Genomic DNA, 26,656 nt, shown 5'->3' on the forward strand with positions numbered 1-26,656 from the left:
AGTACATTATCTCTGAATCAATCTATGCAGGGCCATTGGTGAGAAAAACAACTTTCAAATACCTCCCATTGCGCAAAAACTATGATCTGAAACGGCACAGCATCAGTACTGACAGAATAATAAGGCCATTTATACTTTTCTATTTGGTAACTCGTAAAACCAAGTTACAGCTAAGTAATTTTTTTAGCATTAAGCTTTGCCATGTCTGTGGACATATGCTAATGAATGAAATGAAATTATTTTTTGTATAAATGAACCTTATCTTTTAAACCAGAAACAAATTCCCAAGCTAAATCTCCAAATATATTTTCCTAAGCCCATATGGAGTAGTTCATTATGCTATTTTAGGAATTATGCTACCAAAAATAAAAGAAGAAGAGAAGAAAAAGAAAAATTTACATTTATTTAAACCTAATAATAAAACATAGTGGATTGACATATGTGTTTATCTTCTTCTTGCCTGAAATCACATACACTTAAATGACTGCAAGGCATGAGAAAAGTATTAATCTATAAAGGCAAAGAAATAAAAGAGGAAACGACAATATATAAGTGATATCAACTCATTTTGGAAGATAGAAAGTGGAGGAAAAATGTATGCTCTAGCAAAGTAGTGGAAGGTGAAACTAAGTATCCAGAGAAGATATTGATGAGAGATCAGCTTGTTGCACTTCCAGAACCCTGGAAAGGCTCAGAAATTGAAGGAGTAAAGTACATCCACAGGTGTGGGTGCCCGTCAGACAGCATTCCTCCTCAACATTTGTCGAAGAAAGGAGACTTCAAAGACTCATTGAATAGGAGACACAAGGCAAAGGGAAGGGAGGTAGCGAGAAACTAAAATAAAAAGGGAAGTATTTAGTGAAAATGAAAAGTAAATGGGAATAGATACCACTTCCTTATCTCCCCCAACACTAATATCCAGCACACTGCCGACCACACACATTCTGTCCTGCAGGACATTAGAAGCTCCTTCATCAGAGAAACAGATCCCAGAAAAATGTCATTCAGATGCTGACATTTTGGAAGCTGCCAAGAAAAAGCCAGCCAGTCACCCTACAGGGAAGGTTACTGGCCCACAAACTCTGCCATCAACTTTTTAGCATCTCATTTTTAAATATGAATGAACAGAAAGATCATATATTTAGAGAAAGCCTCCACCATGAAAAGCAGAGACCAAGATAACTAAGGATAAAATTCAAAGAGAGACAATCCCAGTGGCAGAAGAGATATCTCTTTTTAAAAGAACAATACATAATAACCTCAGAGAAGTAGGAGTTAATATTGTACCCATAAAAAAGGAGGATTCCATAAAAAGGAGCAATCAGATAAGAAGAGCTCTAGGAAATTAAAATCATGATAGGAATAATCAAATATTCAACAGAAGCATTAGAAGGTAAAGTTAAGGATATCTTCCAAAGAGTAGAAATAAAAACACAATTAGCTGGAAGAGAGAGAGGAATGATAACAAAATTGGAGAACTGATCTATACAAGGTGATATTTACCTAATGAGAGATCCACAAATACAATTAAGGACAGCAAATTAGAAAAAAAAAATCGCCTACATGGAAGGACATGTGTCAAGATACATAAGGACTAAATAAAATGAGTTAAAAAGAAGAAATAAGATCTCATGAGATCATAGCATGTAAGCATGAGGCTAGAATAAAAATATTTTTGAGACACTAAGTTTTCCAATGAATAACCCTTCTCTACTCTTTCCACTATAGGAGCCACTTCTAAGGCGTAATCACACTAGAGGGAACACGGAATCCAGGAAACAGGAATCAGTGATGCAATGCACCTGCTAGAAGTTTGGAAATTTCCAGGGTGACGGCTGTTGGGATGTTTTGACCAAAAAGCCACAGAGGGGGCCTAGAGCACTGCTGGTCTAAATTAGGGCAGGAAGTCTGAGGGTATCAAGAAAAAGAAATAAAAGAAGAATGGATCAGATACAGTATCTGACAGACTATTCCATGTGTTATTGAAGGTATGGAAAAATAAGTATCCCTAATGCCTTGAGCAAGTGAAAAAATTAAAACAATGTTTAACTCCTAGAAAAACAAAAATAAACTGTACAATAAAGTAAAAATAATTATAGCGCATTACTTGGCTTCACCATGAACAGTATATACACAGGCATAATAAAGAAAACACAAAATACTGATTTAATTAAACCCATAATATACTTATCTTTAGAGTATGGGGAGGGTGTGTGTGCCACACACATTCCAATTTAGGAATTCAAGACATACTGTCTAAAATTATAAATCAACCAAGAGTAATAAACTATTGATATTAGTAGGGGGAAAAGTAAAATCTAGAAGAATTATGTAGAAGAATTGAAAGTGGTAGATTCTGGTGAGCAGGATGTGGGAATGGAGAGAATTACAGTAGACTGTTGGTCTTGTTTTGCTCAAAATCTTAAAGCACTGCTTGACTTTCATACTATAGGCATTTCTTCATTTGTTAGCTATATAAATTAATTTTTAAAATGCCTTTTAACTGCATTATTGCAAATAAATCTCCCTGAAAAATAAAGGTAGACATCATAGATTTACATGGTGAGAAAGAAACCTTATTTGCCTATCTTTAGAAAATTCTGGATTTGCATGCTTAAAAAAAAAAAGGCAAAACAGGTAATTTTTTTTTCAAAACAGGTAATTAAATTAAATACTAAACAAACAAAAATAAATTAAATACTAAACAAAGATCCAAAATGCTTAAAGTATTTAGCAGGATTATTGCATTTTCATGGCATTTATCACATACACTGTAACTGATTTTTGGACATAATTAATGAATATTTTATGACTTTCATGTATATGACTTCTTGGCTTCTTTTAATTTGTCAATGTTGTTAGATTATGGCATGAGGATAAGTTAAAGGGACTCAAATCTTCCACAGGAAATTGATTAGGTACAGTCATATCTTAAAATGCAACATTTTGAAGTTGTTACTAGGCTGTGATAGATCTATATGAAAAAGATCTCCAGTAAAGATTGAGTAAAAGTATTAAGATGTAGAGAAGAACATGTATTCTGATTCCTTTTGCATGCACATACACATACACACACAAATACACAAACAGATATACACACCCAGTATTTATGCCTGTGTATACACAGACTGATTTAAGGAGGACACATAATATACTGCTAACTCTATTGGCCTCTCAGGAAGAAATCACAGGGGAAGATTAATATTTCATTCAGAACTCCTTAATACTCTGATTTTTTAACCTTATTTATATATGGTTTATTTTCAGTAAGAATGTGGTTAATGAAGATAAATAAAATGCCAATTCTTACCATGCTACCATTAAAATAAACAATTTTGAAGAATAGAAAGATCAACCAAGTTACAACAGGGAAAAGGAATTATGATCATATATAAAACAAACACAGTTATCTCTTGGTTATAAGATTTGGAGTGATTATAGTTTCTTTTTTTGAAGTTTTTTGAGGTTTACAGATTTTCTACAGTATTTTTTACTTTAAAAATGAAAAAAATATTAAAAAGATAAAAACAAGAAAGAGGAGGAAATGCTATTCCTTTATCAATTCTCTAGAGCAAAGAAGATGTGTAGTCAGAATGTAGCTTTTCTGGAAAGGAAGAGCGAGCATCTGGGTATTACATTTGCAGATGGACTTCATACAAAGCATATGGTAGATTTTCTCAAGGAAAATTGTTGCTGTAGAGGCACGAGTTGCTATTTAAACCTTGGCAGACTAGGTCTTTTTTATGCTTGACTTTTCTCTCTCCAATATGTGAATTAGGCATCTGCTCAGATTTTCTTAAGGAGTTCCCCATTATCAAAATTAATTTTTTTCTTTTGTAAAGATTGTAAATTACAGAATGTGAACTTTGGATAGCTTCGATGGGTGAGGGTGTGGGGATCATTTTTTAACTTGTCCTTTAGGCCTACTTATTTTTTCTGTTTCCTAAGTTGCCAGATATGTTAAAACAAGGGTTAGGAAAACAAAACAAAACACTATAAGCTAATATGAAGATCCTCACAGAACCAGTGGCGCTTCAGCCAAGCAGGCATAGCACCATTGCAGAATAACAAGTAACTTCATTCTCAATTTACCACAGGTTACGTTTCTAAAAATCACAAGTACTTTTCCTGGAAAGTAAATGCCTTTATAAAGGTCAATGTGGAATTTATCAGCTTTATTGCATGTTTTCTGTCCTTCTCTGAGGCATGTAAAAGGAACAGAAGTGTGTTGGGTTTTTATTATTATTATTATTATTATTATTGTCTTTTCTGCAACATGACTAGGTCGAGCAATTGCTTTGCTTCCAGCTCAGCAAGTTGTTTTGATTTCATTTTTAACAATATACAAACATTCCTTCAGTGGCTCAAACTGAGAAACAGACATGAAGTGTGCAGTGGTATATGAGGTAGACAGGAGAGAATGGCAAACATTTACCCAAGAGAAACTGACAAACGTGGGAGGTATTGCAGAAGGATATTCTTACAGATCATTGGCCACTTAAATTTAAGGTTTTCAGCTGAAAGTTTTAAGAGAAACTCCCTTCCCCAAAGCAGAAATCTGGCTCCTTCAACTTCCCATCCTGCTTTGAGGACAAAAACCTGGAACTCTGCCAGTGCTTACAGTCCCTGCAAGGAATATTTTACAAAACATTAGCAACCCTAATGGTTGTCATTATTTAATAATTTCTAACATTATGCATCAGAATGAAAACTAAAGCAAAGTTGTGAAAGTTCATGTATTAATTTTTTAATTTAAATGACCTTCATCATTTTCATATTCTCTTTGTCCTTTTCTGCCAAAGATGTTTGACCATCAAAAGACAGGGACTCAAAATTCTAAGTTCTTTCAACTGTAAACTGTATTGTTTCAAGCAATTAGCTTCTCTAGGCCTTGTATTTTCATATCTGTAAAATGAAGTGATGTCTCTCCTGACTTTAATACTTGATGACTAAGATGTGATTTTTTCTGTCTCTAGAGCACTTTGCACCATCCATTAAAAGACATGGGGGTTTATAAAGTCATGGCAACCACTCGCTGCCTCTAGGTAAATGAATGTTCCTCTAGGGAAGGGGTTGGTATATTTAAGTCCTCCAGTCAAGTCTGGCCAGCCACTGTTATTGTAGATAACATATTATCGGAACACAGCCACACCTATGTGTTTGCTTATTATCTATGACTGCTTTCAGGCCACAATGAGTACGATTGAGGACTTGCACTAGACACCATCTGGCCTAAAATATTCACTAACTGGCCCTTCACAGAAATATTTTCTGGTCTAGAAAATCTCAGAACTGCTAAGGACATTCTGTGAGGTAGGGGACCTGAGAGGCGTACAGGTGTTCAGGTGAGGAATGCAGAACTATACATATAGCCAAAGATAGGGTCCCCAGCAGACTTCCCACTCCCTCCAGTTGGGCAAAACCAAATACCCAGGTTCCTTAAAAAGATTAAAAGACGAGGAATATGCAGCTATTTGACACCAAAAGCTTGTTTCCATCATTTTTTCTAAAAAATGCTCTAAATTTTCCTTGTTTTGTACATTTTAATTAATCTCTGACTTTTTGGTTGGTCACTGGCCTTTTTGAGAATAGGGCTAAAGTTATGGACCCTCCCCAGAAAAACGATCTTGCATAATTCAAACAAGATTTTATTTTCATTTTTCTTTCCTGGGTGGGGGTTGGTTCACATTAGCCTAAGACCTTACAACAGATAGCCACTGTAGTTTCTCAACAAGATAATTTGTACGATAGTCTCTCTATAAAGGTCAAGATTTCTATATAGGACTGAATACCAATGTGACCTAGCACAAAGAATACCCCATGAGAAGCCAGAACTAGTTGATGCATTGTCTCTGCTACTAACCAGACATGACAGGCCACTAAAGTGCTGCATGCTTTTCATTCCTGATTTATTAAACAGTGAAATTAATATATGTCCTGTCTACTCAACAGCCTGCAATAGGAATGAAATGAGGTAATGTGTAAGAGAGGATTTTGTAAACCATACAGCTCTTTCCATTGGAGCAGTAAGGAGTTTTGACAACCCATTTCACAGGAGGTACAGAAGAACCTTAGTTACTTTGTATTCAAAGTGTGATCCTCCAGCCCAAAGGGTAGATATTACCAGGAAGTTTGTTAGAAGTACAAATTCCTAGGTCCCTCTACAGACTTCTTTGAATTAATCAGAATCTACATTTTAAAAGATCACCAGGTGATTTGTGCACCTCCTAAAGCTTGAGGAACATGCCATAGAAAAATCTCTTCACATAGTATAAATCACTTCATAAGGCTCATCTTCTCCAGATAAGGAAACTGAGGCCTACAGAAATCACAGCACATGCTAAGGTTTTGCACAAGTCAAGTTGCAAGGTGATGGGAGGACAACAGATACTTGGTTTTAGAAATGTTTTCAAAATAACTTTGTGTCCACAGTGCTTACTGCCTAGTGAAAGACAGACATATCATTACATAAACACACGTGCTGTAGGAAGCTTCAAAACTCCTTGACTTAGGTTTCTGGAACCCAAAAAAGAGTTTACATCTATTATTATGAGGTCATGGAAACACTGTCAGGGCAAGTCGTGGATTTCTAGATCTTCTAACCTACAAAATATGGGAAATGTCATATCTATTCCTCTGTAACATCTCATTGGGATGAAATAAAACCAGTTCTGAAAATTATACAGACTGTATCGGCTACTCTCCCTACCACTGAGCAGTTAGTCTTAGAAAACAAGTTCAAGGACATACATGGAAGAAGTAGACAGAGAAACAAAGAATAACTGGGGATATTTTTAAAAGCACACACATACAACACAACAGAAACTACTGCTGATAATATAACCAAGAAAAACAATAGCAAGAGTATCTATGGGAAGTAATGTTTCCTTGGCCTACAGAGGAAGGTCCCCTCTCCACCTTCCCATTCTCTGCCACCAGGAGCAATTGGCCAGGTCAGGGATGCAGGAGTGTGGGGATGAGAAATAAATGAGAAGAAATGGAAAGTTTTGCTAAAACTGGGAGGAGAAGGGAGTGCAGTTTAGACCACTGGGAACTCCTGCTCTATTAAGGCCACTAGATATCCCTGAGGCTTCTCTCCTCTTGAGAGCTAGAGATGCCAGACTATACCACTCAGGGACAGAAAACAGAGTCCATTCAAGAGCTTTCAGCTAGCGCGTAAGGGAAAGACAACGTCTCAGTTATCTAGCTTAGACCACCTGTTCCCTGTTGAGGGAACAACAGGGATTCAGAGTGGAAGAACATACATACAGGGGTACAATTATACAGACCTTAGAAACTGGGTTAACGCATTTCCTTATCTTTTCTTTCTCCACCCCTGAGCATGGTGGATAAGAATGGAAGGGAAAAGAACCCAAATTTAATGATAACATTTAAAAAAAATGATACCTTTGAACCTGCTACTGCTGCTCATTCTGGAATGTCCTAGAAGGGCAGAGTTCGGCATCATAGAAGCCTGGATTTGAACCCAGTTCTTCCACTTACCATTACTGTGTCATCTTATCTATCATAATGAACCTTTCTGAATTTCCTCTGCAGTCAATGAATTATTGTCACATCTCACATAATGTTATGATAATTAAGTGAAATAACGACTATGAAGTTGTGACAAATCATGAGTGGCCATGACATATTCATTCCTTCTTCTTGTGTTTTTTACTAAGGCTCAGTTTGTTAGTTCATACTCTCTTGGTCAGCATCCATCCTGTGTTAATTATTGTATCCAACAATTTATTTATGATCCTAACTTAAGAGGAAGAAGTGTGAAAAAAAAAAAAAACCAAAGAATCTAATGCTTAAGTTTAAGTGTTCCAGCCCTGATTGTCCTCAGCTCACCCTTCAGGTTTCGTTATCTAACAACAGTATTAGCCTGCTCTAAGAGCACACAGTGTGAATGGAAAAGCCATCAAAGTCTTTCATGTAATTATGTACACAGTTGCTGTAGGCCCCAGGGGCCCCATTGGCCCTCTAATAACAGAGGAGCCTGGAAAGTCTGTGCCTCCCCAAATTACAGCAGTGGCAGGCTATGGACTCACCCCAGTAACAGATGGTTTTATTAGTGGCCACTGCCAGACACTTGGCTGAGGGTGGAGCACATGGCCATTAGCGTCTGTTCCACTTTGGTGGAGTGGTAGCTGTGTGCACAAGGAAAGCATGGTCTGAAAATAATTGACAGTGAGTGGGATAATCCTGTCTTGGTGTCACCCAGGGGGAAAAAAATAAGCTGAAAGAAATTAGGGGAAAATTTTTCTTTTGGATCCTGAAACAGGAAAGATAAACTGAAATAATTGTGTTATTTCCATGGAAGAGGAAGGTCAGGATGTCTCCTGTTGCGGGGGAAAGAAAGCTGGGAACAAGGTGTCTACAGGTGCTTGACAGTGAATATGTAAGAAAAAATTCTAACTCTGGCTATTTGGCAAACAAATTTAAAACAACAACAACACAGAAAACTTTCCCCATCTTCCACTTACTCAAATGATGAGCTTTCAAATATGGTGAAGAGACAACTATCAAGCAGCATGCAAGAGAAAGCCATTCTCCATCCTCAATGGTAAATAGAAAATACTCTTTTTCCCCAAAAGAATATAAATATTAATACTTAAGCCCTGGAATGCAAAAGGCAGGTAACTACAAAGACTAGCAAAAATATTTAAGACGTTTGAAAGGTCTAGGGGTCACATATAAATAGATTTAGGGCAGTAACAGCAGTAGCAAAGCCCAGGTGTCATGCAGTTCCTTTTCTTACTTGGCATCTGGATGTAAATACTGTGACCAGTTGTGGTTTGCTGTGTGTGTGTGTGTGTGTGTGTGTGTGTGTGTACGTTTTAATCAAGTTCTGGTAGATTTTCCTAGTCCTTTGGAGCTTTTTACACACAGAGTATATTAGAGAACTTCACTGCAGTGAAATCTCTCTATCCATCTTAGTTTTCTATTGCTGTGTGACAAATTACTGCAAACTAAGCAGCTTGAAACAACACAAATTCATTATCTCACAGTTACATGGACAGGCTCCAGGCACAGCCTAGCGGGTTCCTCTGCTCATGGCTTCACTGGGCTGAAATCAAGACATTGCCTGGGCCTGCTATCTGCTCTGAGGCTTAGGATTCTCTTCCAAGTCCACAGGTGGTTGCCAGAATTCATTTCCTTACGTCTGTAAAACTGAGGTCCTTATTTTCTTGCTGGTGTTAGATGAGGGACCACTCTCAGCTCTTCAGGCCATCCTCAGGTCATTAGCACACGGTTCCCTCCTCTTAAAATAGGGTAGTATACTTCTTCCAGGTGCATAGGAGAGGATCTGCTTCAGCAACTAGTCTTTTTGAATGACTCACCTAATTAGGTCAGGCCCACCCAGGGTGATCTCCTTTCTAACTCAAAATCAGCCAGTTAGACTTAAGTTCCATCTCTAAAATTCCTCACCTTTGCCACATAATGTAACCTAACGAAGGGTGTGGCATTTCATCATATTCAAAGGTTCTGCTACCACTTCAGGCGAGGGGATTGTACATAGTATGCCCAAGGAGGTAGGAATCTTGAGGGCTATTTTTGAATTCTGTGCGATACACCACTTTTTTTATTAAAGTAATATTTACAGAACATAAATCAACCATTTTAAAGTGTACAATTCAGTGGAACTCCATACATTCATAATGTTGTGCAATGATCACCTCTATCTAGTTCTAAAATATTGTTATCACGCCAAAGGGAAACTCCAATACCCATAAGTAGTCACTACCCAATACCTCTCCCTTTGGGCTCTGGAAACCACTAATTTGCTTTCTGTCTCTGTGGATTTAGTCATTCTGGATATTTTATATAAATGGAATCACACAGTATGTGAACTTTTGTGCCTGGCTTCTAACATTTGATGGACATTTGGGTTGTTTGCACTTTTTGGTGATTGGGAATAGTGCTACAGTGAACATTCCTGTACAAATACTTAAAACATCTATTATCAGTTCTTTTGAGTATATACCTAGGCATGGAATTTGTAGAGCATACAAATTAGTAAACTATTGTCCACAGTGGCTTCATCATTTTAGATTTCTCCCAGCAATATATGAATGTTCTAATTTCTCTACATACTCAGCATCACTTGGTATTTCAGGTGTTGTTGTTGTAATTATAGACATTCCAGTGGGTTTATTTTTTTAAAGTTTTTATTTTTTAAGATTTATTTATTTATTTGTTTATTTATTTATTTATTGAGAGAGAGAGAGGCAGAGACACAGGCATAGGGAGAAGCAGGCTCCATGCAGGGAGCCCGAAGTGGGACTGGATCCAGGGCCTCCAGGATCACACCCCGGGCTGCAGGCGGTGCTATACCGCTGCACCACGGGGGCTGCCCTCCAGTGGGTTTAAAGTGAAATCTCACTGTGATTCTGATCTGCATTTCCGTAACAACTAACAACGCTGGCATATTTTTGCGTGCTTTTGGCCATTTTTATGTCTCCTTTAGAAAAATATCTAAAAAATAAGTCCACTGGGCATTTTTCAATTGGGTTGTTTACCTTTTTGTTATTGAGTTGTGAGAGCTCCTTATATATCCAGGTTATTAGATCCTTATGAGCTATGTGATTTTCAGATAACTTTCTCCCATTCTGTAGGTAAATTTGCCACCTTCTTTTTTTTATATAAATTTATTTTTTATTGGTGTTCAATTTGCCAACATATAGAATAACACCCAGTGCTCATCCCATCAAGTGCCCCCGTCAGTGCCCATCAACCCGTCACTCCCACCCCCACCCACCTCCCCTTCCACCACCCCTAGTTCGTTTCCCAGAGTTAGGAGTCTCTCATGTTCTGTCTCCCTTTCTGATATTTCCCACTCATTTTTTCTCCTTTTCCCTTTATTGCCTTTCACTATTTTTTATATTCCCCAAATGAATGAGGCCATATAATGTTTGTCCTTCTCTGATGGACTTAGTTCACCCAGCATAATACCCTCCAGTTCCATCCACGTCAAAGCAAATGGTGGGTATTTGTCGTTTCTAATGAAACTTGCCACCTTCTTGATAGTGTCCTTTGATGCCAACATATTTTTAATTTTGAAAGAGAATTTTATACAAATCATCTATTTTTTTTTTATTCCTTGTTCCTTTGGGGCCTTATCTAAGAATTCATTTTCAAATTTCATGAAGATTTACACCTATGTTTTTTACTAAGAATTTAGCACTTATATTTACACCTTTGATTCATTCTGAGTTAGTTTTTCTATATAGTGTGAGATAGGATACAATTAATTATTTGCATGTAGATAACCAGTTATCCCAGAAATATTTGTTGAGGAGACTATTCTTTTCCCATAGAATGATACAGTACCTTTGTTGAAAATCAACACAGACTTATGATTTTATTTCAAGACCCTCAATTCTTTTTTTTTTAAGATTTTATTTATTTATTCATGAGGGACACACAGAGAGAGGCAGAGACACAGGCAGAGGGAGAAGCAGACTCTCCACAGGGACCCCAATGTGGACTCTGGGATCATGCCCTGAGCTGAAGGCAGACGCTCAACCACTGAGCCACCAAGGCATCCCTCAAGACCCTCAATTCTATTCCAATTGTCTATAAGTCTATCTATAGACAGTATCAAACTGTTTTGATTACTGTGGCTTGTAGTAAGTTTTGAAATTAGGAAGTGTTAGTCATCTAATTTTGTTTTACTTTTTCGAGACTCCTTTGGCTATTTGAGGTGCCCTGCAATCCCATATGAATTTTAGGATCAGCTTGTCCATTTATATAAAAATGTCCATTGAAATTTTAATAGGGATCACATTGAATCTGTAGATTGCTTTCAGTACTAATACCATCTTAAGAATATTAAGTATTCCAACAAATGAGTATGAGATTTCTCGCCATTTATTTAGGTGTTCTCAAACTTTTATCTGCAATGTTTTATAGTTTTCACTACAGAAGTTAAACACCACCTTGGTTAGATTTACTGATAAGTATATTTTTATGCTATTGTAAATAAAATTGTCTTTCTTAACTTCATTTTTCAAACTCTTCAATCATTACTAGTACATAGAAATACAATTGATTTTCGTACACTGATTTTGTATTCTACAACTTTGCTAAATTTGTTTATTAGCTCTAAAAGCTTTTTTGGGAGATTCTTTAGGACTCTAGAATTTTCTATAATAAGATCATGCTATCTGCAAATTGAGGTAGTTTTACTTCTTTATTTTTAATTCATAAGTCATTTATTTCTTTTTCTTGCCGAATTGCTGTCTAGCATCTCCAGTATTAGCATCTTTGTCTTATACTTGATCTTTCACCATTGTGTAAACTATTAGTTGTGAGTTTTTCAAAAATCCCCTTTACCACATTGAGAAAGTTGGCACCTACTCCTGGTTTGTGTGTTTTGTTTTGTTTTTAATCATGAAACAGTATTGGATTTTGTCAAACGATTTTTCTGCATCAATTGAGATAACCATGCATTTTATTTTTTTCTTTTCATTCTATTAATGTGATGTATTACATTGATTGATTTCATACGTTGAATTACCCTTGCATTCTTGGAATAAATCCCACTTGATCCTGGTGTATAATACTGTTAACGGGCTGCTGGATTCAGTTTGCTAGCATTTGCTTGAGGATTTTTGCATTGATATTAAAAATGATTATCAGCCTATAGCTTTCTTCTGATGTCTTTATCTGGGGGTAATGCTGGCCTCATAGAATGAGTTAGGAAGTGTTCCCCCCTCCTAGATTTTTTGATGAATTTTAGAAGGACTGGTGTTCATTCATTTTTAAATGTTTGATAAGATTCACCAGTGAAACCATATGGTTCCAGGCTTTTCTTTGTTCAGAAATTTATTATTATTATTATTATTATTATTATTATTATTATTAATTACCAATTCACTCTCTTTACCTTTTAATCTATTTTAAATATGAACTTCTGGCTAGCAAAGCTGGAACTTAACTGAGGCACTGCTTCCTTTCTCTGATCAGAACACTTGTATTGGGCAGCCCTGGTGGCGCAGCGGTTTAGCGCCGCCTGCAGCCCGGGGTGTGATCCTGGAGACCCAGGATCGAGTCCCACATCGGGCTTCCTGCATGGAGCCTGCTTCTCCCTCTGCCTGTGTCTCTGCCTCTCTCTCGCTCTCTCTGACTGAATAAATAAATAAATCTTAAAAAAAAAAAAGAACACTTGTATTGTGAAGCTACTGTGGCAAAGTGATCAAACAGAAGGGCAACGCTGGAGTGAGATGGCAGTGGATTGCCTATGCAACTGCTGTGGCTTGGAGGTGGAGAACAGGTCATTCACCATCAAAAAATTGGGAGCTATAGAAAATTGTTCTTATAATCTTAGAGATATTTAAACTTGGATAATTCAGAAAATGGATCACCTATAACGAATTATTGTCTGCTAGTGAACACTAACAGGAAAACAAAAAAATTAAGAAATAGTACCTCTCTCCATAAAGAGGAAAGCATATAATCTTTAACTTTTGTAAGAGACTGGATAGCTTTTTAAAAAGCTATTGCTCAAGTCACACACTGGGCAATCAGAGGCTACAGAAATGTCTAATCAATATGTTTCCTGAAAGACAAGGAAATTGCACATAAAAATCTAATTTATGGCTCATGAAAATGATACACATCAGCATCTATAGATTGTAGTTCCAATATTGTCCAGGAGTTTATAATTATAAAGGAGTTAGCATATGTTAACTATTGTTTCTCAGAAGAGTAGAGAACAAGAAAGGCTTTGAGCTTCAAGTATGAGGACGAAATTTCTTTGAAAAATCCAATTACTGTTCCCATAGGGAAATGGACTCACTTCTTTGGGAAGGATTTTCCATTATTGTGTCCCAAACAACTTGTTTTTCTTTGCCTAAGAACCCTGATTCAGAGAGCTCTGAGTCCCTTCAAAAGCACAGAATCAAAACGTTTCTGTAACAGATATCTTCAAATAAATAAAACACTTGTACCAGCACCTTACCATGCAGAAAAGGAATTTTATTTTCTGAGTTGATACATTTTGGTATATGAAGTGTAGCAGGTGTAACCTAAACTATCTGTGTATGGCTGACAGGCAAGGAAGTCTACACAGGCCAGTTGAATCAGGTGATGATTTTCCTGCTCTAGAGGAAGTAACATCCTCAGAACACTGTGCTGGCAGTTCCATCTTGGCATGTGTGTGAACCGGAACAAGTCACATCATCTCTGAGCCTTTGCTGCCACACCTCTCATATAAGGATACAAATGCTTACTTACCTGCCCACGCCAGCAGGTTACTCACATGAGTTTATGAAATGCTTTGAAAAACACCAGACTTAAACAAAGAAAAGTTTTCAAAGATTTATGTGCAAATGATTGGTTGGAAAGTGCTTCCAGGAGAAACAAGGAAGGGGGTCAGGGAAAGAGTACAAGGAAAGGGAGAAAAAGGGAAGAGTGTGAATTTAGGCAATCTTGATCCTGCAGGGATCTTCGGAGTGTTATTATGTCAGTTTGTCTTGACTCAAGGCAAGGTGGCTGGCTGCAAGTCATTCCTGAGGTCTCCCTTGTGGGATAAAAACCCCTTGCCACTCTAATTTTCTGTGTGTGTGTGTGTGTGTGTGTGTGTGTGTGTGTGTGTGTGAGCAAAGCAGCTCTAAGAGCCTAAAGAATCTAAAGTCCTCCAGAGAGGGTTACAGGTACAGGGGCACCCTAGAAGCAAATGTGAAGGTGGCGGAATGGTGCTTGAATGGTAAAAGTGATCTTCTAGGATTGGGTGGCCAGGGGTGTCCACTATAACCATTTTTCTTAACATTTAATTTTCTTCCCATATTTTCACCTGTTAACAGTGTTCAAAAAATTGTCTAGCCACAGGTTTTGTTCTGCCTAAGTATAGATATAGTTACTGATATTTAAAATCAAGATGCTTTGGGGGCACCTGGGTGGCTCAGTAGGTTGAGTGTCCAACTCTTGACTCAGTTCAGGTCATGATCTCAGGGGCCTGGGATCAAGACCCTGCGTGGGGCTTCCCTCTAAGTGGGGAGTCTGCTTATCTCCCCCTCCTATTGCTCTTCCCCCTGCTTATGCTTTTTCTCTCTCAAATAAATAAAAAAACAAAATTATAAAATCAAGATACTTTAATAACTGTGCAAATGAATTACAGTTCTAGAACTCAGCATAAAGCCTAAATATTTCATAATAAAATAGCCTTTTAAAATGTTTCAGTTTTCAGGTTAATTTTACAATAAGAAAATATATTTTTCTTTAAATCTACATAGAATAGATGTGAAAACAATTCAAGGCAAAGCTGTTTGTTCTGGTACATAAAAGATACATATACCATTCCTGTCACAATTCAAATAAAATATAACTTTCACAGACAGAACATAGAGAAACAAAAGCATTTTTCTCAGGCTTTGCCATTTTTTAGGCTTCCTAAAATTGGACAAATTCAAGTAGTTTTTAAATATCTCCATATGAGATAAAGTTTGTATGGAATCATTTATCCCAAGAGTCTTGGAAAGCAAACTGGTGGAAGGGGAAAATGCTTTAACAGGTCCCCATGGGAATAATTAATCATTGCTCATTTTGGGACCACGCTCAGCACCCGTGGCACTGTCATTTGAGGATGAGAAATTCAGTATTTTCAAATTCAGTAGGAGTATTGTCAGGTTTTGTAGAGTTCCATTGCATGTTTAGACAATGAAAGAGTCTTTGCTAGAAGAAACATCAAAAATCAAAGTTAAGGGATTTTATAAAGGTATAAATTATTTCAGCAGAGAAATCATCACAGTCATAGGGCAAATTAAAACTACTGCACATTTTTTACCCATGTTAAGCTATTTGCATACAATTTTGACTAAATTAAAATGTGTTTGACGTGGTAGTTTTAGTAAACAGAATAGTATTTTTCTATAACACATGCCTATTGTTCACAATACTTGTCCTCTATGAATTTTTAATTTCTTTTCTTACATGATAAAATGCAACGCTGTCTCGAATTGAAAAGGCTAAATAGGTCTCTATTTGTGAGCTCTAATTAAAATGAACACATGTGTTGATGGCAGTTACTAGTGAAGAGTAAAGTTTTTAAGAAATCAGATGAAAAATTAAGTAAATCTATCATCAATATCACCAAGGAAGTGCTTAAATTTCCCCAGGGAATGCAGAATGACTATGAATAAAAGATGATTCAAAAATAGAGGCAGTGGTATTTCTTTTCCATTTGTCAGGCCTTGCACAAAGTGGAGCCCCCCAGTGTGTGAAAATACTATGGGGACAATCAGATGACAAGAGTTTGAGTTCCACTGTCCACTTAAAGCTGTTCATCCCTAAACAATTTATTTGAACTTCACTTGTCTTCAGATTCTTCATAATTTACTTAAATTGTTTTTAATTTTATTTATATTATTTACTCATTTCTACAGATGAGGAAGCTGAATGTCAGAGCAATTAAATAATTTGTCCAAGATCATAAAAGATGAAGGTGGGTATATCTTGGTTCAACACTATTATATTTATTTTTTTAATTGTTTTTACTATTATATTTATATTGTTTGCACTATCTTACCCTATTTTCTTTTCTATTTTCATAGTGTTTTATGATTAGAAAGAATGTTGCTTGCAAAAGCAGTCTTAAGGATAAGCATTTTATAATTATCATTATTTCTTCTTGGAGAAATTAAAATTTAAACCACAACAAAACTTTCCAGAAGACTCTAAAATAGAGCCATGCCATCAACTATGATAGCCACTAGTCACATGTAGTTATCTAAATTAATTTAAAGTAAAAAATTTACAAAATCCGCAGTTAAAAGAATCATATTTTAAGTGCTTGATAGCCACATATGGCTCCTGGGAAGCACAAATAAGGAACATTTCATCATCACACAAATTTCTATGGGATAATGCTGACTAGAGGCTCAATCCAGGGACTTCCAAATTGCATTTTATAGTCACTAATGTTTTATGTTTTTTGTTTTGTTTTGTTTGTCTTACTCCTAGGCATGGTATTTGAGCTTACTTTTACAACCATATATAGCAGTGTTCATCTTTAAGTATTTTGGCAGGTATGTGATAACACAGAAATCATACTGTAAAATGACAAATAAGCCCAGAATTTTGGAAACAAACATTTTCTGTCATTAGAGAAGATGGTGCTAAAACTCCAGCTCCGGGCTATATGCAGCTTAGAGTCTTATAGACAAGAAAGTTAAGTGAAGTAACAGAAGACCATTCTAAGATTCAGAGATTTGTCCCTGACTATATGACATTGACTTGCAGCTCCCCTGGAGACCAATTTTGTCATTTATAATATGAATGAGCTCAGCAATCTTTAAACACCCCACCTCTGACATTAGGATTCCTTCTCCATCACAACTTACCTTAGAGTTGCCAGGAGTATAGTATTCCAGACAACACTATAATATTCTCCCACCTATCAAGTAGAGATGCTAATGACCAGTGAAATGGCCACAATGCAGACATGGTGAAAACATGGGCTACTCCTTGGAGCATGGGATCACACAGAAAATGAAACATTTCTCCCTGAGTAATTAGCATTTGGCTGAAATGCATGCTGTACATCATTTCTATTTACCTCCACTGATAAAATAATGGGAATCTGGAAGAGGTCACTTTGAATATGATTTGGAAACTATAAAAATACCGTATCTATAATAAGTAGTACTTTAATAAACAGTGTTGCATATACCCTTATTTCTCATTTGTTTGGCATAATTAATATATACGTAGCCAAACAGCAAGCATACTCATATGCCTATTACTCCAGTGGGGCCTGCCTCCCTCCCTTCCTCCCTCCCTTCCTTTCTTCTTTCCTTCCCTCTTTCCTCACTCTCTCCCTCCCTTCCCTTCTGTTATCTTTCTTCTTTTTGTTTGTTATACCAATCTAAACCCCTTTTGCATTCTCTGTAATGAAAATGTTATGACACAGGTGTAGTAACAATCATGTTGGTATGGATTCCAACACCATTTTATCAAGACTTGCTCACTCCTTTTCTAAAATGTTATCAGGATCACCAGCAATCTCCTCCAAGAATTCTATTTTTCAAGTGCTCTGTACCACTTGTTTTATTTTTAAAAATCTATTTCCTTTATTAAATAAAATACTATTTTATTCTAGTTAATCAGGACCAAAGGAAACTACATGGACTAGATAGAGTTTGTATTGTGGCTAAGTGAGGTCATAATAAAAGTATACATAAAGCTAGTGCTATTTTTATAGGGGAATAGAGCACAATGTCATTCTAGAATTTCTTCATCCAAGCCACACAATGATTAATTTTTTATAGATGTTGTTGTCAGCACAAGGAAACATATGTTACCTAGTAATGACACATAGCTTTCAATTCAACTCAATAAACTTTGTGTTTATATTTCCCTCTACTCATGGTTATCCAACTTTCCTGGTCAGAAAAGTTACTTGGCGTTCTTGTTAAAAATAACAACCCTGGAACCTTCCCCTTGACCTGAAATAAGAATCTCAAGGAGAGAAACCTTAGAATCTGTATGTTCAGTAAACATCAGCAGCAATTTTTACAATGAGAGCCAAATTAGGAAGCCATCGATGTGCCTCCAGATGGAAACTGCATCACCTATGTGTGTTTTTTCTGAAATCAATGCCAACCTCTCTCCTATTTTTCTGATGTGAATCTAGCCCATTTCGTAGTCCACACTACTGTGGAAAACTACAAGAAAGAAAGGGGAGGAATTGAAGGATTGCAAATAGCACTATTCAAAAAAAATATAATGCCAATTACACATGTAATTTGCAACTTTTCTAAAAGCTACACTTTAAAAAGTGAAAAAGCAGAAATTAATTTTGATAGCATATTTTATATAAGGATTCAGTGGTCACTATGTCTTGTGCAATTTAGAATATATTGGTTTATGATAATTGTATCATAACAGTAAACATTAACTCTAATTTGTCCTACTCATTTATCTTGTAAAAAACTGCAACAGGGTTGCCTGGGTGGCTCAGTTGGTAAAGTGTCTGACTGTTGATTTTGATTCATGAGATCAAACATGAAGTTAAGCCCTGAATGGGCCTCCACACTCGATGGAGAGTCTGCCTGAAGATTCTTTTCCTCTGCCCCTCACCTGACTCACAGACACACTATCCCTCCCTCTTTCTCTCTCAAATAAGTAAATAAATCTTTTTTTAAAAACTGCAACAGTTTTTACACATCTTAATGATGATTTATCTTGACTCTCAAAATAAAAAGTGAAGAGAAAATCAAGAACACAGGTTACACAAATAATAGGGCTTTGGAGTTTCCTGTAGATACAATTTCATTTTCATTATCCAAAAATAGTATTGAGTTAAGAAGTACAATAGAGAATATATTCTAATTCTTATTTGTAATTAGGAATTAATCCTTACCATGACAAAACATATACTTAATGTATATATTTAAATAATTAAGTTTAGTATTAGTGGAATGGAATCATGGAAAAATATTTGTTAGGATCTTTGAGTTTCTTTTTCTTTTATATTTTTAACAAAATAAGAGCCCTGTTTTTACTACTTCTGAAGCTTTACAGAGGACCAATCTCTATTTTTAATGACATCTCTAAACACACTGGTTTTTGAAATGGTCCCACTACTAAGGAAGGCTTGAAGAATGTCTCTAGGAGGCTCTGAGACTGAGATAATATACTAAATCCTTATATGTAACCTTTAAAAATAAAGCCCAGATAAATTTCCCATAGTAATTTTGTTAAAATAAAGTAAGAACACAGACCAAATGAAACATCAGTACAGGGGCCCCCAAATTAATCCATTTCCCTGATAGTATATGGGAAAAAATGTGCTCCTTGAGGTAGACAAAGTCAGAAACATTATAGGGTTGCAGTTACCTACACTCTTCCCCTAAATTCAAAATCTGCATTATTTTTAGGACCTACACTGAACTTACAGAAGAAAATTATTTCCTGGATGTTTGCCTTGTGCCAATAATTCAAATCTTAATTTTGTATTAGGTAACATCAGGTATGGCCAAATGTGTTTGAAAACAGAATAGCTTAGTATAGATTCTATTTTTATCATTTTTCCCTGATACTGTAATAAAATGTTCAAGAGATAGGAAGCCAAAAGCAGTATTAAGGAGTACTGGCAAAACAATAATTTGTAAATCAAAAGTTTCTATGCATAATGAATACTGGTAACAGTTTTCTTTGTAGTTGTCACTGCATATGTGTTAATATATACATGTGTTTCCTACTTTTTTTTATATGTATAAATATACACACATAAATATAAATTTTGTAATAAGAAAAACATAGTTACAAATTTCCTGAGGTCCTAATATAAAAGAAATTCAAATTTATCATACTGAAGATAGTGGCACATATTTTAGATAACTTTCCACTCTCTAGTTTTCTAGTTCTCTTTACAAATAGATTAAGTTGAGGTGTCAATATTTCTTAGCTTCCCTTGAAGTTAGGGTTATCCATGTGACACAGTCACAATCAAATTGAAGCAGAAGTTTCTGTTTGGGGCATTTGGTTAAATCCTTACAATAGGAAAGACCTAGTTAGTTTGTCAGTTTGTCCCTTTTATCACTAGCCTTCACAATTCCTCTTGTTGCCTGGACTGTGGTGTTGACATCTGGAGATAAATTAGCCCTTTCGTTTTCAAATCAAATAGCATGAAGATGGTGCCTTGCCATAAAGATAGGGAGCCAAGAAGTCAGAATAGTCTTGAGAACTGGCATCATGGGTCACTGTTTCCATCCCAGCCTCCTTTCACTTAAAGTTGATATTAATACACTCAGAAACTTCTGAAAATATAACGAAACTCTTGGGGAAAAAAAATTGAAGAACTCTTCTGAATATATTAGTAATATTATCACTCTTAAAAAGAAAAGGTAGCTTGGTGATAACAATTTTTTCTTCTGCATGACAATTGCCTCAAATAGTAAAAATGCTAAAATGATCCCCTGATTTCCTGAATCTTTTGTCATTGATATAATTGTATCTATGGACATTGGCATATGTCTTATTAATACATGACATGATGAAATTATGGGTAGAAAACAATGAATAGGAAGAAAGTTTTGAAATATTTTTCCATGGGGATTAAAGATATTAATAGGGTCATCTTGACTTTGCTAAGGTACTGAGCTAAGAAAACCAGAAAGCAGTTCACTTTGGCTCGAAATATCTCTAAATGCTGTCAGAAACTTCGTATGGTGTCCACAGACAGGAGCTGCATTGTGCTGATAAGAAATAGAAAGTAATTTCTTACATATAATATATAAACTCTTTAAATTGATTTTTAAATCTGTTCTTTCTAAATTGTCTATTCCATAGCTCATCCTGATATTTTCATTGCCTAGAAAGTCAATTGTGATGGCGATTGCATGCCAAGCATATAGTCCTGTCTTCCCTTGAATTATAAGAAAACATAAGATTGTCCATCTGCTTCAGATGCAAAAGTCTTATCAGATGTTGGATTCCACAAAGAAGATGAGAGATGTCATCAGTCATCAATTTTAATATGCATTTTCTGAAATAGGCTTTGCTACAACCTACCATGTTTCTTTCCAAAATAAACAATTCATGCTATAGATAATTCTTATAAGGGAAAATAGTTGTAGAAACCTAAGAGTTTTAGAATTAAAAAACAAGCAAATGAGTAAGGAAAATAAACACATTAAGAACATGTGAAAAAATATATAATTTATGAATATATTATCATATATAATATATAAAATGTTTTAGAATACATGCAAAAATTATATAATTTATGAAAACTTGAATGTGCCAATGGTGAAAGATAAGATAGTAATTTTATACATTTATTTTAATGTGACTGGATTAATATGTGTTAACTACATAATGTCATATATCATATGTAATCACTAGTACTAATCTTTTATTTTTTTAATTAAAAAAAACCATTTTATTTATTTACTCATAAGAGACAGAGAGAGGCCGAGACATAGACAGAAGGAGAAGCAGGCTCCCATGGATTAGGGAGGCCAATGAGGGACTCCATCCAGTAAGCATAGGATCATGCCCTGAGCCGAAGGCAGATGCCAAACCAATGAGCCACCCAGATGTCCCAGTACTAATCTTTTAAAAATAAATTGTATAGCATAATAAAATGACAGAAAACATGAAAACTGTGAGGATAAATATTTTTCAGATAGTTTAAACAATAAAGATAAAACCAAGAACTCATAGAGACTTTATTAAAAAGTTAGTTCTTAAATTTCAAAAGAAAAATGCTCATCTAATTACTATGCTTGCATGTAAAATAAAAGTGACACAGCATAAACAAACAAGTATTGGAATTCTTAAAATACATAGAGAAAGTTAATTTGAAGATGCTTGTAGGACTGAATTAAATACTACAAGCAAACTTTGTTAAAAAGTCACCACACAAAAACACACTCTCTTCACAAAAGGACCTGGGACATAAATCCCTTCTGAATATGCCTGCCTTCTCTAGGCAAACATCAGAACCCAAGACTCCACACCTGCTACTTTGTGGTGCCTTCTCGAAGACTGGTAAGTTGCCCATTGACCATCCCCACTCTATCATAAGTGAATGCAAGCGGAGATGGCATCTCCTCTGGACATGGCAGTTGCAGAGAGTATGACAAGAACTCTGTTGACTAGCTCTTTTCTTCACTAATGGTACCTCCATACCTGCCCTTCCCTTTTTTAGGTGCTGTGGTCATTGAGACTGTTGGGTGAAACATTTTTGACTATCCCTCTCCTGACCTAAGTGATGACAGCAAGGGTGCAAATCACCTCATTCTTCTACCTAATGTGGCAGGGAAGGACTAAGGAAAAAAATGAGCTAGATAAAGCAATGCTTTAAATCAGTGTGTGGTCCCAGGGCACCCCTTGGAGCAGCCCATAAAACTAACCATAATCAACATCACAAAAGCCTTGAGAACTGAACTATGGTATGGAACACTGCCCTAGTTTCAAATGGCCTCAGGATAACACCCAAGTGGGATAGACAAGAATAAATAGTAGTGCAAAGGCTTTCAAAACTAAACTATATATTTTTAAAAAGATTTTATTTATTTATTCATGAGAGACACAGAGAGAGGCAGAAACACAGGCAGAGGCAGGGCTCCATGCAAGAGCCTGATGCAGGACTCAATCCTGGAACTCTGGGATCAGGTCCTGAGCTGAAGGCAGATACTCAACTGCTGAGCCACCCAGGCATCCCCTAAATTGAGGTTTGAACCACAGCCCATGAAGGACAGCCAGGACATGCATGCATTCTAAACTGCAAGGGGTTAACTGCATATTATAACAGAAGAATTAAATAGGAACCAGAGTCTCATAAGATATCTCAGATATAATGCAAACATGCTCATCATATCTAGAATTAGGAAAACCTCAACTAGAATGAGAAAAGGTAATCAAAAGATATCAAATGCAAAGAAGACATATATGTTGGAATTATCTGATGAAGACTTAAAAACAGCTATCATAAAATGCTCCACCAAGTAATTACAAATATTCTTGGGGGTAGGGTGGGGAGGAAGGGAAAAATGAATGTCTCAGCAAAGAAAAAAATAGAAATTGAAAAACATTTCAGAAATAAATAAAAAACAACAGAGATGGTATATATCTAGGTAAACAGAATATGGCATGATATGGCATTCTTATTCTCCTGTGTTTGTAAAATTATGCTTGATAATTAAAAGCAAAAATTTTAAAACTGTCTGATATGATTTTCAATGAACATACAGGTGATATTTAAGATAATTATATTATAAAGGTGAGGGAGGATGAGGGACATAAAAAGTGTTAAGGTTTTTACATTCTCCTTGGAGTCATAAAATATTGAAACAAGATCATAAATTGTGATAACTTAGGAATATATGAAAACCCTAGAGGAACCACTAAAATCATGTTGCAGAGATGTATATCCAAAAACACTAAAAATAAATTAAAATCAAATACTAAAAAATGAACAAGTAGGCAGTGAAGGAGAGAAGAATAGAAAACACAGAGGGAATAAACAGAAAACCAATACATGACTTGAATAGAGCTATAACTAGAAAGGAAATTAAATTCATAGGAAAAAAAAAGTAAACAAACAAATACCTAGGCACAGATTATTTCAGTGGATCTCCAAAACATCTCAGAAAGAAATCGTGGCCATTTTACACAATCTCTTACAGAAAATATGAGAGAAGTACATAATTTAATGCATTTATGAGACCAGCATTATTCCGATACCAAAAGTGGACAGCAATAATACAAGAAAAAAAATTACAGACTTGTATTCCCTGTGAACATTGACAGAGAAGTAATCAAAATATTAGCAAATCAAATTTAACAATGTATGAAAAACAAAAACAAACAAACCCATGATCAAGTGGCATTTACTCCAGGAATGCAAGGCAGATTATTTAATAAATAATCAATCAATCTATAGATAGAAATCACATGATTATATAAATTGATGTGGAAAAAGCATTTACCAGACACATTATTAAAAGGAAAAAAAAGTTTATATATATGTGTATATACAGATACACACATACTCACACAGATACACACACAAACACAAATGTATATATCTATATTTTAAAATGAAGATGTAAACCAAAACTAAAGAAATTAATTACCTATTGGGAAGGTATAAAACAAGGTGAATAGAATAGAGATTATATCTGGAGTCTCTGAATATATCTTATTTAACAGTTTGGTTTTGGATCCATATAAATATTTTATATAACTATTAAACAAAATGAATCATAATACAAGTTATATATCAAGTTGGGGACTTAACTACACAGGTAAGAATTATTTTGAGTGGATTTAAACAAAGAAACATTCTTACTGAGTATATTCAAATAATAAAATAAATTTTAAAAATTATTTAAATGGTAATCATATTATTATATATATTAGTATGAAATAAGTAATTATGTCAAGATCTTTAGTGACCACATTTTCCATGTAGGAGAAAGGATATAGAAAAGGGACATAATTGCAAAAAAGCAAAAAAGTTATAAAAATAACCTGAAATCTTAAATTTGAATTGAAAATACCAGCAAATGTATTGTATTCTTTTTAACACAAATGCTATTTCTTAGCTTATATGCTGAAAAATCCTGGAAGCAATTACAAACACAGCAGCAATGAACACTCTAATTGCTGAGATTGTGGTCTTTAAATAATATTTCCTCTTAGAAGAACCAGGACTTCTTAGGAAAATTGCTGAATCTCAGGATTGGAAGAGGAAATATTCAAGATGAGACCAGATTATATTTTCATATTTGAAAGCAAAAAAAAACCTTATCAAAGACTATCATGATAATTTCAAATTGGTCAAGAATCAGAGGAATGGTCTCCTACTTCTCAAGAGGGTATACTTTTCACAACAATAATACATTAAACTATGAAAACTCAATAAAAACAACACATTATAAAAACAACACAAAATAAAATAGAATACAAACATAATTGGAGGTTGCTAATAAATGGCACCAATTAATTATTCTGAAAACTTGAAAAACAAGGAAAGTATTTATTCTGCCTTTAATTGATGAAGAATGGTACTTACTCATAAAATAATTCCAGCTAATTAATGCAGAAAATAGAACCAAAAAAATCACCATTTTGCAAATTCTAATAAAATTATGTACCCAGGCAATGGTCATCAATTGTTGCTAAATTATTTAGTAAAAGGCTAATTAATGGCAAATTATATAATTAATGAATGAGGATAAACAAAACTTGATCCACAGCTGAATTTTAATACAACAGAAAAAAAAAAAAGACAATAACATATTTTGTACCTTTAAGAGAATGCAATAGAAAGTACACAGAACCACCTCTAAGATATTCTTGGGAAAAAAAATCAATCTTGTACTTTTTCAAGTCTGAGGGTATAACAACTAGTTTATAGGAAACACAAAAAACAGAGAAACAATTTAAATGCCACCCAAGGTAAATAGTCAATCAAATTTAGAATATAAAAATTTTTATAAAAAATAATCTGGGGGGCACATGGGTGTCTTAGGTAGGGGTTGAGCATCTGCCTTTGGCTCAGGGCTTGATCTTGGGGTCCTGGGATTGAGTCCCACATTGGGCTCTCTGCAGGGAACCTGTTTTTCCCTCTGCCTGTATCTCTGCCTCTCTCTGTGGGTCTCATGAATGAAGAAATAAAATATTTAAAAATAATAATAATCTTTTTTTAAATAAAAATAAATAGAGAGGGGAAACTCTTATAGATTAAAAGATCCTTTAAAAGATACTTAAGAGATCTATATCAAATGATCGATTGTAAAAAATATATTAATGGGACAATTGGGTAAAATCTAAATATTACCTGACATGAGATGGTAGCAAGGAATTATTTTTTCATATTTAGGTGTGATTACCTAAGAAGAGTCATTATCTCTTAGAGATATATTTTGCAATTTGTCTAGATCAAAATGTAGCTAGAATTTGCTTGAAATAATAGAGAATTAGGAGTAAGGAAATGGAAGAAGGGTAATATCGAATAAGATAAATGACCTCTATCAGGCCATATGTTGATAACTGTGGGAGCTGGGTGATAAAATTCTCTTCTTTTCTGTATATATTAAATTTTTTTGTGTATTAATAGTAAAGGTAATTTCAAGTTGAAGAAAATACCAGAAACAAGGAGTAAAATTAAAGATGGAGTAATGAACAAAAAAAC

At 35.2% G+C, this 26,656-nt stretch overlaps 2 protein-coding genes across 9 annotated transcripts in view; one reads left to right on the forward strand and one right to left on the reverse strand.

Annotated features, from left to right (window-relative positions):
* Window positions 1–2,089, forward strand: part of LOC144293979 (uncharacterized) — an 84,324-nt gene extending 82,235 nt beyond the window's left edge. For 3 of the 7 annotated variants that reach the window (XR_013361345.1, XR_013361354.1, XR_013361361.1), the window contains one exon: window positions 1,729–2,087. The gene's annotated coding sequence lies outside the window, so the exon portion shown is untranslated. Of the gene's footprint in view, window positions 1–1,728 lie in introns of all 7 variants that reach the window. The other 4 variants (XR_013361341.1, XR_013361340.1, XR_013361343.1 and 1 more) reach the window with 2 other exon arrangements.
* ZNF385D (zinc finger protein 385D) overlaps window positions 1–26,656 on the reverse strand; it is an 892,499-nt gene that overhangs the window by 320,998 nt on the left and 544,845 nt on the right. The window lies entirely within an intron of this gene.

Source organism: Canis aureus, chromosome 22 (assembly GCF_053574225.1).
Source record: "Canis aureus isolate CA01 chromosome 22, VMU_Caureus_v.1.0, whole genome shotgun sequence".
Taxonomy (NCBI): Eukaryota; Metazoa; Chordata; class Mammalia; order Carnivora; family Canidae; genus Canis; species Canis aureus.